Below are 10,359 nucleotides of genomic sequence, written 5' to 3'. Positions count from 1 at the left end.
ACGGCGTTTAGGGTCACTTCGCCACGCCGCCACGCCCACCTGCTGGATTCAAATGAGCTTGGCTTGGAATCCTCAACACACCAACATGTTTTCTGTCTGTGGACACAGTTTCACCTCGATTAGGTCAAAGGGGTCAGATAGCGACCGTTCAGCGTAAAAAATGACACTTCCTGTTCTCAGGGGGCGTGGCCTAAGTGACGTCATCATTTGACCGTTGGGTATTGTAGAGCATCCCATGATGATCAATCACTGAAAGTTTGGTGCTTCTATGAGTTTTTTTCAAAGAGTTATAACAGTTTGATGTTTCATGGCGAATCGGTGACCTTTGACCCCCGGAAAGACCCCTTCAGCAAGCCCGAAAACGCAAACCTACGATAACTTTGGATCGGCCATGCCTTATGAACGATCTGACCGAGTTTCAAGCCGATCGATCGAAATCCCTAGGACAAGTTCGATCAAATGCGAACCCTGTAAACGGACAAAATCCGGTCAAAATCGGAACTTCAATCCAAAATGGCCGACAATCTGTGATACTTGCACTATGACATTAATTGTAAATTCAGAGTGTCTTGGGGAGCTCTACAAGTGTACCAAGTTTCAAGTCTCTACGATAAAGTAAGTGAATAGGAAAGGGTCCTTTGAAAGTTGCTAGGTGGCGCCCTTGAGCCGTTTCTTTTGCGATTTTTGCAACGACCATAAAATACAAAATTTCGCACCGGGCTCTATGCCCCCGCCAAGTTTGGTGAGTTTTAGAATATGATAAAGCCCCCAAAAAGCCAATTCATTTGGCACAAGAACTATAATAATAATTAAAGCTCCGCGGAGCCTCAAGCGGCCCTCGCAGCCAAGCGCCGCTCAAGCCTAGCCACCGCGGATGTTCCAGCACCGCCTCCCCTCAGCACCTCCTACCCCCAGCCACCGCCTCCCCTCAGCACCACCTCCCCCCAGCCACCGCCAACGCTCGCGCGCCGTCCTCCATGCGATCCGCTTTGATGCCTTCGGCAGCATTCCCTGGCGATGCACCCAAAATCTGGAGCAGATTGGGCCATGTGGCAAGGAGATACAGCTGTTTGATTAACATAGGGGGCGCAGTGGAGTCAAATTGCAATTAAACTGTATTGGGCTCCTCAGAGGTTCACAAGTTTCACTCATAAAAAGTCTGGTGCAAATAGGATGATGCGTTTGTGAATAAGAGACGATCGTATGCATATGGCGAGGGACAGCCATTTTGCCACTCCCCCACGGGTCTGTAGGCATTGACAGAGTTCATCATCATCTCATGTTATGTCAGTGTGCACAGGGTTGGAATCCATGACACACCAACATGTTTTAGAGTGTAAAAGTAAGACATACAGTATAAAAAACAGGTGACTTCCTGTCGGAAGTGGGCGGGGCTCAGGTGATGTCATCAATCGACCACCTAACTGTGATGAGGGCTGGTCTATAATGAGACATAGAAAGTCTGATGCATCTGTGACCTGGCATTAGGAAGTAATTTCACATTCATGTTTCATGATGTATATTCAAAGTTTGGGACTTAGCCACGCCCCCACGGGTCAGTAGAGTTCATCACGGCAGAGTTCATCATCATTTCATTTCATGTCAGTCTGCACAGGATGAAACCCATAAGAATTAGAGAGAAAAAGTAAGACATACAGTAGAAAAAACAGGTCACTTCCTGTCGGAAGTGGGCGGGGCAAGGGTGATGTCATCAATCGACCACATAACTGTGATGAGGGCTTATCTATAATGAGACATAGAAAGTCTGATGCAGCTCTGACCTGGCATTTGGAAGTTATTTCACATTCATGTTTCATGGTGTATAGTCAAAGTTTGGGACTTAGCCACGCTCCCACGGGTCAGTAGAGTTCATCATGGGAGAGTTCATCATCATGTCATTTCATGTCAGCCTGCACAGGATGAAACCCATAAGAATTAGAGAGTAAAAGTAAGACATACAATAGAAAAAACAGGTGACTTCCTGTCGGAAGTGGGCGGGGTTAAGGTGATGTCATCAACTGACCATCTCAATGTGATGAGGGGTGGTCTGTAGTCAGATATAGGAAGTCTGATGCAGCTGTGACCTTCTATGTGGAAGTTATTGCATCTTGATGTTTCATGGCGAATAGTCAAAGTTTGGGACTTAGCCACGCCCACATGCTTTGACATAGAAAAATTCCTACGATAACTTTTCATCTTTAATGTCTCAAGTCTCTGCTGACTGAGTTTGAAGTCTCTATCTCAAAAGCTGCAGGAGGAGATAGATCAGATGCGATGTCTATGAAAAAGAGGAAATGGCTGATTTTGATCCAAAATGGCCGACTTCCTGTTGGGTTTGCACCATGGCTCTAAGAGACTTTTTTGTAGGTCCTGACATGATACACATGTGTACCAAGTTTCATAATTCTAGGTTAAAGCATGGCTTGGGGCTGATCATTTAAAAATTTCTAGGGGGCGCTGTAGAGAAATTAGGCCACGCCCATCAACGACTGTTATGGATTCCTGTTCGGGGATGGATAAGGATGCATCCTAGTGAGTTTGGTGCAGCTGGGCTGAACGATGTGGAATCTAGAGCCAAACGTATGGCGGCGGCGTTACCTCTGCTTCGCCGCGGTCCCACGGCCACGCCCTCTACAGAAGACTCTTGGCGCTTTAAAGCAAGTGAGACTAACATGTTATCTGTCATCCAACACAGAATCATGTTGATTAGGTGCAGTGAGCCATAAAGGCAACTTTCCATGGAAAAAAAAGCACTTCCTGTTCTGAGGGGGCGGGGCTTAGATGACGTCAGACTATGACAACATAGGATCGTAGGGGACCCTACCAGGATCAATCATGTCAAGTTTGGTGCAGCTGGCCTCAAAATTGTGGAATCCACAGCCAAACGTAAGGACACGGCGTTTAGGGTCACTTCGCCACGCCGCCACGCCCACCTGCTGGATTCAAATGAGCTTGGCTTGGAATCCTCAACACACCAACATGTTTTCTGTCTGTGGACACAGTTTCACCTCGATTAGGTCAAAGGGGTCAGATAGCGACCGTTCAGCGTAAAAAATGACACTTCCTGTTCTCAGGGGGCGTGGCCTAAGTGACGTCATCATTTGACCGTTGGGTATTGTAGAGCATCCCATGATGATCAATCACTGAAAGTTTGGTGCTTCTATGAGTTTTTTTCAAAGAGTTATAACAGTTTGATGTTTCATGGCGAATCGGTGACCTTTGACCCCCGGAAAGACCCCTTCAGCAAGCCCGAAAACGCAAACCTACGATAACTTTGGATCGGCCATGCCTTTTGAACGATCTGACCGAGTTTCAAGCCGATCGATCGAAATCCCTAGGACAAGTTCGATCAAATGCGAACCCTGCAAACGCCCAAAATCGGGTCAAAATCGGAACTTTAATCCAAAATGGCCGACAATCTGTGATACTTGCACTATGACATTAATTGTAAATTCAGAGTGTCTTGGGGAGCTGTACAAGTGTACCGAATTTCAAGTCTGTACGATGAAGGAAGTGAATAGGAAAGGGTCTTTTGAAATTTGCTAGGTGGCGCCCTTGAGCCGTTTCTTGTGCGATTTTTCCAGGTACCTTAAAATACGTAAATTTTACACGTGCTCTATGCCCCCGCCAAGTATGGTGAGTTTTTGAATATGATAAAGCCCCCAAAAAGCCAATTCATTTGGGAAGATAAAAAAAATAATAATAATAATAAGAAACAGTACAGTTTCAATAGGCTCTCGCAGCGCTTAGCTGCTCGGGCCTAATTAAAGCTCCGCGGAGCCTCAAGCGGCCCTCGCAGCCAAGCGCCGCTCAAGCCTATAGCCACCGCGGATGTTCCAGCACCGCCTCCCGCCGGCCACCGCCGACGCTCGCGCGCCGTCCTCCACGCGATCCGCTTCGATGCCTTCGGCAGCGTTCCCTGGCCATGCACCCCCAATCTGGAGCAGATTGGGCCATGTGGCAAGGAGATACAGCTGTTTGATTAACCTAGGGGGCGCAGTGGAGTGAAATTGCAATTAAACTCTATTGGGCTCCTTAGAGGTTAACAAGTGTCACTCATAAAAAGTCTGGTGCAAATCGGATGATGCGTCTGTGAATAAGAGACGATCGTATGCATATGGCGAGGGACAGCCATTTTGTCACGCCCCCACGGGTCAGCAGGCCTTTACAGAGTTCATCATCATCTCATTTTATGTCAGTCTGCACAGGGTTGGAATCCATGACACACCAACATGTTTTAGAGTGTAAAAGTAAGACATACAGTAGAAAAAACAGGTCACTTCCTGTCGGAAGTGGGCGGGGCAAGGGTGATGTCATCAATCGACCACATAACTGTGATGAGGGCTTATCTATAATGAGACATAGAAAGTCTGATGCAGCTCTGACCTGGCATTTGGAAGTTATTTCACATTCATGTTTCATGCTGTATAGTCAAAGTTTGGGACTTAGCCACGCCCCCACAGGTCAGTCGAGTTCATCATGGGAGAGTTCATCATCATGTCATTTCATGTCAGCCTGCACAGGATGAAACCCATAAGAATTAGAGAGTAAAAGTAAGACCTACAATTGAAGAAAGAGGTTACTTCCTGTCGGAAGTGGGCGGGGCTAGGGTGATGTCATCAATCGACCACCTAACTATGATGAAGGCTGGTCTATAATGAGACATAGAAAGTCTGATGCAGCTGTGACCTGGCATTTGGAAGTTATTTCACATTCATGTTTCATGCTGTATAGTCAAAGTTTGGGACTTAGCCACGCCCCCACGGGTCAGTCGAGTTCATCATGGGAGAGTTCATCATCATATCATGTCATGTCAGCCTACACCGGATGAAACCCATATGACTTAGAGAGTAAAAGTAAGACATACAATAGAAAAAACAGGTGACTTCCTGTCGGAAGTGGGCGGGGTTAAGGTGATGTCATCAACTGACCATCTCATTGTGATGAGGGGTGGTCTGTAGTCAGATATAGGAAGTCTGATGCAGCTGTGACCTTCTATGTGGAAGTTATTGCATCTTGATGTTTCATGGCAAATAGTCAAAGTTTGGGACTTAGCCACGCCCACATGCTTTGACATAGAAAAATTCCTACGATAACTTTTCATCTTTAATGTCTCAAGTCTCTGCTGACTGAGTTTGAAGTCTCTATCTCAAAAGCTGCAGGAGGAGATAGATCAGATGCGATGTCTATGAAAAAGAGGAAATGGCTGATTTTGATCCAAAATGGCCGACTTCCTGTTGGGTTTGCACCATGGCTCCAAGAGACTTTTTTGTAGGTCCTGACATGATACACATGTGTACCAAGTTTCATAATTCTAGGTTAAAGCATGGCTTGGGGCTGATCATTTAAAAATTTCTAGGGGGCGCTGTAGAGAAATTAGGCCACGCCCATCAACGACTGTTATGGATTCCTGTTCGGGGATGGATAAGGATGCATCCTAGTGAGTTTGGTGCAGCTGGGCTGAACGATGTGGAATCTAGAGCCAAACGTATGGCGGCGGCGTTACCTCTGCTTCGCCGCGGTCCCACGGCCACGCCCTCTACAGAAGACTCTTGGCGCTTTAAAGCAAGTGAGACTAACATGTTATCTGTCATCCAACACAGAATCATGTTGATTAGGTGCAGTGAGCCAGAAAGGCAGCTTTCCATGGAAAAAAAAGCACTTCCTGTTCTGAGGGGGCGGGGCTTAGATGACGTCAGACCATGACAACATAGGATCGTAGGGGACCCTACCAGGATCACTCATGTCAAGTTTGGTGCAGCTGGCCTCAAAATTGTGGAATCCACAGCCAAACGTAAGGACACGGCGTTTAGGGTCACTTCGCCACGCCGCCACGCCCACCTGCTGGATTCAAATGAGCTTGGCTTGGAATCCTCAACACACCAACATGTTTTCTGTCTGTGGACACAGTTTCACCTCGATTAGGTCAAAGGGGTCAGATAGCGACCGTTCAGCGTAAAAAATGACACTTCCTGTTCTCAGGGGGCGTGGCCTAAGTGACGTCATCATTTGACCGTTGGGTATTGTAGAGCATCCCATGATGATCAATCACTGAAAGTTTGGTGCTTCTATGAGTTTTTTTCAAAGAGTTATAACAGTTTGATGTTTCATGGCGAATCGGTGACCTTTGACCCCCGGAAAGACCCCTTCAGCAAGCCCGAAAACGCAAACCTACGATAACTTTGGATCGGCCATGCCTTATGAACGATCTGACCGAGTTTGAAGCCGATCGATCGAAATCCCTAGGACAAGTTCGATCAAATGCGAACCCTGCAAACGCCCAAAATCGGGTCAAAATCGGAACTTTAATCCAAAATGGCCGACAATCTGTGATACTTGCACTATGACATTAATTGTAAATTCTGAGTGTTTTGGGGAGCTGTACAAGTGTACCAAGTTTCAAGTCTCTACGATAAAGTAAGTGAATAGGAAAGGGTCCTTTGAAAGTTGCTAGGTGGCGCCCTTGAGCCGTTTCTTTTGCGATTTTTGCAACGACCATAAAATACAAAATTTTTCACCGGGCTCTATGCCCCCGCCAAGTTTGGTGAGTTTTTGAATATGATAAAGCCCCCAAAAAGCCCCCCAAAGAAGGTGGCAGAAAAATAATAATAATAAACAGCAAGGTTTCAATAGGCTCTCGCAGCGCTTAGCTGCTCGGGCCTAATAAACAGCAAGGTTTCAATAGGCTCTCGCAGCGATAGCTGCTCGGGCCTAATTAAAGCTCCGCGGAGCCTCAAGCGGCCCTCGCAGCCATCGCCGCTCGAGCCTATAGCCACCGAGTATGTTCCAGCACCGCCTCCCACCAGCCACCGCCGACGCTCGCGCGCCGTCCTCCACGCGATCCGCTTTGATGCCTTCGGCAGCGTTCCCTGGCGATGCACCCAAAATCTGGAGCAGATCGGGCCATGTGGCAAGGAGATACAGCTGTTTGATTAACCTAGGGGGCGCAGTGGAGTCAAATTGCAATTAAACTCTATTGGGCTCCTTAGAGGTTCACAAGTGTCACTCATAAAAAGTCTGGTGCAAATTGGATGATGCGTTTGTGAATAAGAGACGATCGTATGCATATGGCGAGGGACAGCCAGTTTTGCCACACCCACAAGGGTCAGATGCCATTGACAGAGTTCATCTTCATCTCATTTTATGTCAGTCTGCACAGGGTTGGAATCCATGACACACCAATATGTTTTAGAGTGTAAAAGTAAGACATACAGTAGAAAAAACAGGTGACTTCCTGTCGGAAGTGGGCGGGGCTAAGGTGATGTCATCAATCGACCACCTAACTGTGATGAGGTCTGGTCTATAATGAGACATAGAAAGTCTGTTGCAGCTGTGACCTCGTATGTCCCTGTTATCTCACTTTCATGATTTATGGCGAATACTCAAAGTTTGGGATGATCATATGCATATGGCGAGGGACAGGGGACAGCCATTTTGCCACGCCCCCACAGGTCAGTAGGCATTTACAGAGTTCATCATCATCTCATTTTATGTCAGTCTGCACAGGGTTGGAATCCATGACACACCAACATGTTTTAGAGTGTAAAAGTAAGACATACAGTAGAAAAAACAGGTGACTTCCTGTCGGAAGTGGGCGGGGCTAAGGTGATGTCATCAATCGACCACCTAACTTTGATGACGGCTGCTCTATAATGAGACATAGAAAGTCTGATGCAGCTGTGACCTGGCATTTGGAAGTTATTTCACATTCATGTTTCATGGTGAATAGTCAAAGTTTAGGACTTAGCCACGCCCACATGCTTTGCCACACAAAAATTCCTGTGATAACTTCTGACCTTTAATGTCTCAACTCTCTGCTGACTGAGTTTGAAGTCTGTATCTTGAAAGCTGTAGGAGGAGATAGATCAGATCCGACGTCTATGAAGAACAGTAAATGGCGGATTTTGATCCAAAATGGCCGACTTCCTGTTGGGTTTGCACCATGGCTCCAAGAGACTTTTTTGTAGGTCCTGACATTATACACATGTGTACCAAGTTTCATAATTCTAGGTTAAAGAATGGCTTGGGGCTGCTTATTTAAAAAATTCTAGGGGGCGCTGTAGAGAAATTAGGCCACGCCCATCAACGACTGTTATGGATTCATGTTCGGGGACGAATAAGGATGCATCCTAGTGAGTTTGGTGCAGCTGGGCTGAACGATGTGGATTCTAGAGCCAAACGTATGGCGGCGGCGTTCCCTCTGCTTCGCCGCGCTGCCACGGCCACGCCCTCTACTGAAAACTCTTGGCGCTTTAAAGCAAGTGAGAGCAACATGTCATATGTCATCCAACACAGAATCATCTTGATTAGGTTGAGAGAGGCATAGATGGAGCTTTACAAGTCACAAAAAGGCACTTCCTGTTCTGAGGGGGCGGGGCTTAGATGACGTCAGACTATGACGACATAGCATCGTCAGGCATCCCACCAGGATCACTCATGTCAAGTTTGGTGCAGCTGGCCTCAAAATTGTGGAATCTGCAGCCAAACGTATGGACACGGCGTTACAGGTCACTTCGCCATGCCGCCACGCCCACCTGCTCCATCAAATCCATACAGGGTTGGAATACATGACACACCAACATGTTTTCTGTCTGTGGACACTGTTTCATGTTGATGAGGTCAAAGGGGTCAGATAGCGACCGTTCACAGTAAAACATGACACTTCCTGGTCTCAGGGGGCGTGGCCTAAGTGATGTCATCATTTGACCATTGGGTATTGTAGGGGACCCGATGATGATCAATCACTGATAGTTTGGTGCCTCTGTGAGTTTTTTTGTAAAAGTTATAACTGTTTGGTGTTTCATGGCGACTAGGTGAACTTTGACCCCAGGTAACCCCCCTTCAGGAAGGTCGAAAACGCAAACCTTTGATAACTTTGGATCGGCCATGCCTTATGAACGATCTGACCGAGTTTGAAGCCGATCGATCGAAGTCCCTAGGACAAGTTAGAAAAAATGCGAACCCTGTAAACGGCCAAAATCGGGTCAAAATCGGAACTTCGATCCAAAATGGCTGACATTCTGTGATACTTGCACTATGACATTAATTGTAAATTCAGAGCGTCTTGGGGAGCTCTACAAGTGTGCCAAGTTTCAAGTCTCTACGATAAAGTAAGTGAATAGGAAAGGGTCTTTTGAAATTTGCTAGGTGGCGCCCTTGAGCCGTTTCTGTAGCGATTTTTCCGGGAACCTTAAAATACGTAAATTTTACACGGGCTCTATGCCCCCGCCAAGTTTGGTGAGTTTTTGAATATGATAAAGCCCCCAAAAAGCCAATTCATTTGGGAGAATAAAAAAAATAATAAACAGTACAGTTTCAATAGGCTCTCGCAGCGATAGCTGCTCGGGCCTAATTAAAGCTCCGCGGAGCCTCAAGCGGCCCTCGCAGCCATCGCCGCTCGAGCCTATAGCCACCGAGTATGTTCCAGCACCGCCTCCCACCAGCCACCGCCGACGCTCGCGCGCCGTCCTCCACGCGATCCGCTTTGATGCCTTCGGCAGCGTTCCCTGGCGATGCACCCAAAATCTGGAGCAGATCGGGCCATGTGGCAAGGAGATACAGCTGTTTGATTAACCTAGGGGGCGCAGTGGAGTCAAATTGCAATTAAACTCTATTGGGCTCCTTAGAGGTTCACAAGTGTCACTCATAAAAAGTCTGGTGCAAATTGGATGATACGTTTGTGAATAAGAGACGATCGTATGCATATGGCGAGGGACAGCCAGTTTTGCCACACCCACAAGGGTCAGATGCCATTGACAGAGTTCATCTTCATCTCATTTTATGTCAGTCTGCACAGGGTTGGAATCCATGACACACCAATATGTTTTAGAGTGTAAAAGTAAGACATACAGTAGAAAAAACAGATGACTTCCTGTCGGAAGTGGGCGGGGCTAAGGTGATGTCATCAATCGACCACCTAACTGTGATGAGGTCTGGTCTATAATGAGACATAGAAAGTCTGATGCAGCTGTGACCTGGCATTTGGAAATTATTTGACATTCATGTTTTATGGCGAATAGTCAAAGTTTGGGACGATCCATATGGCGAGGGACAGCCATTTTGCCACACCCCCCAGGTCAGTAGGGATTTACAGACTTCATCATCATCTCATTTTATGTCAGTCTGCCCAGGGTTGGAATCCATGACACACCAACATGTTTTAGAGTGTAAAAGTAAGACATACAGTAGAAAAAACAGGTGACTTCCTGTCGGAAGTGGGCGGGGCTAAGGTGATGTCATCAATCGACCACCTAACTGTGATGAGGTCAGGTCTATAATGAGACATAGAAAGTCTGATGCAGCTGTGACCTGGCATTTTGAAATTATTTGACATTCATGTTTTATGGCGAATAGTCAAAG

Source organism: Poecilia mexicana, unplaced genomic scaffold, assembly GCF_051168715.1.
Source record: "Poecilia mexicana isolate PSO_F unplaced genomic scaffold, ASM5116871v1 scaffold_3, whole genome shotgun sequence".
NCBI lineage: Eukaryota > Metazoa > Chordata > Actinopteri > Cyprinodontiformes > Poeciliidae > Poecilia > Poecilia mexicana.
Note: the sequence above shows the minus strand (reverse complement) of the source record.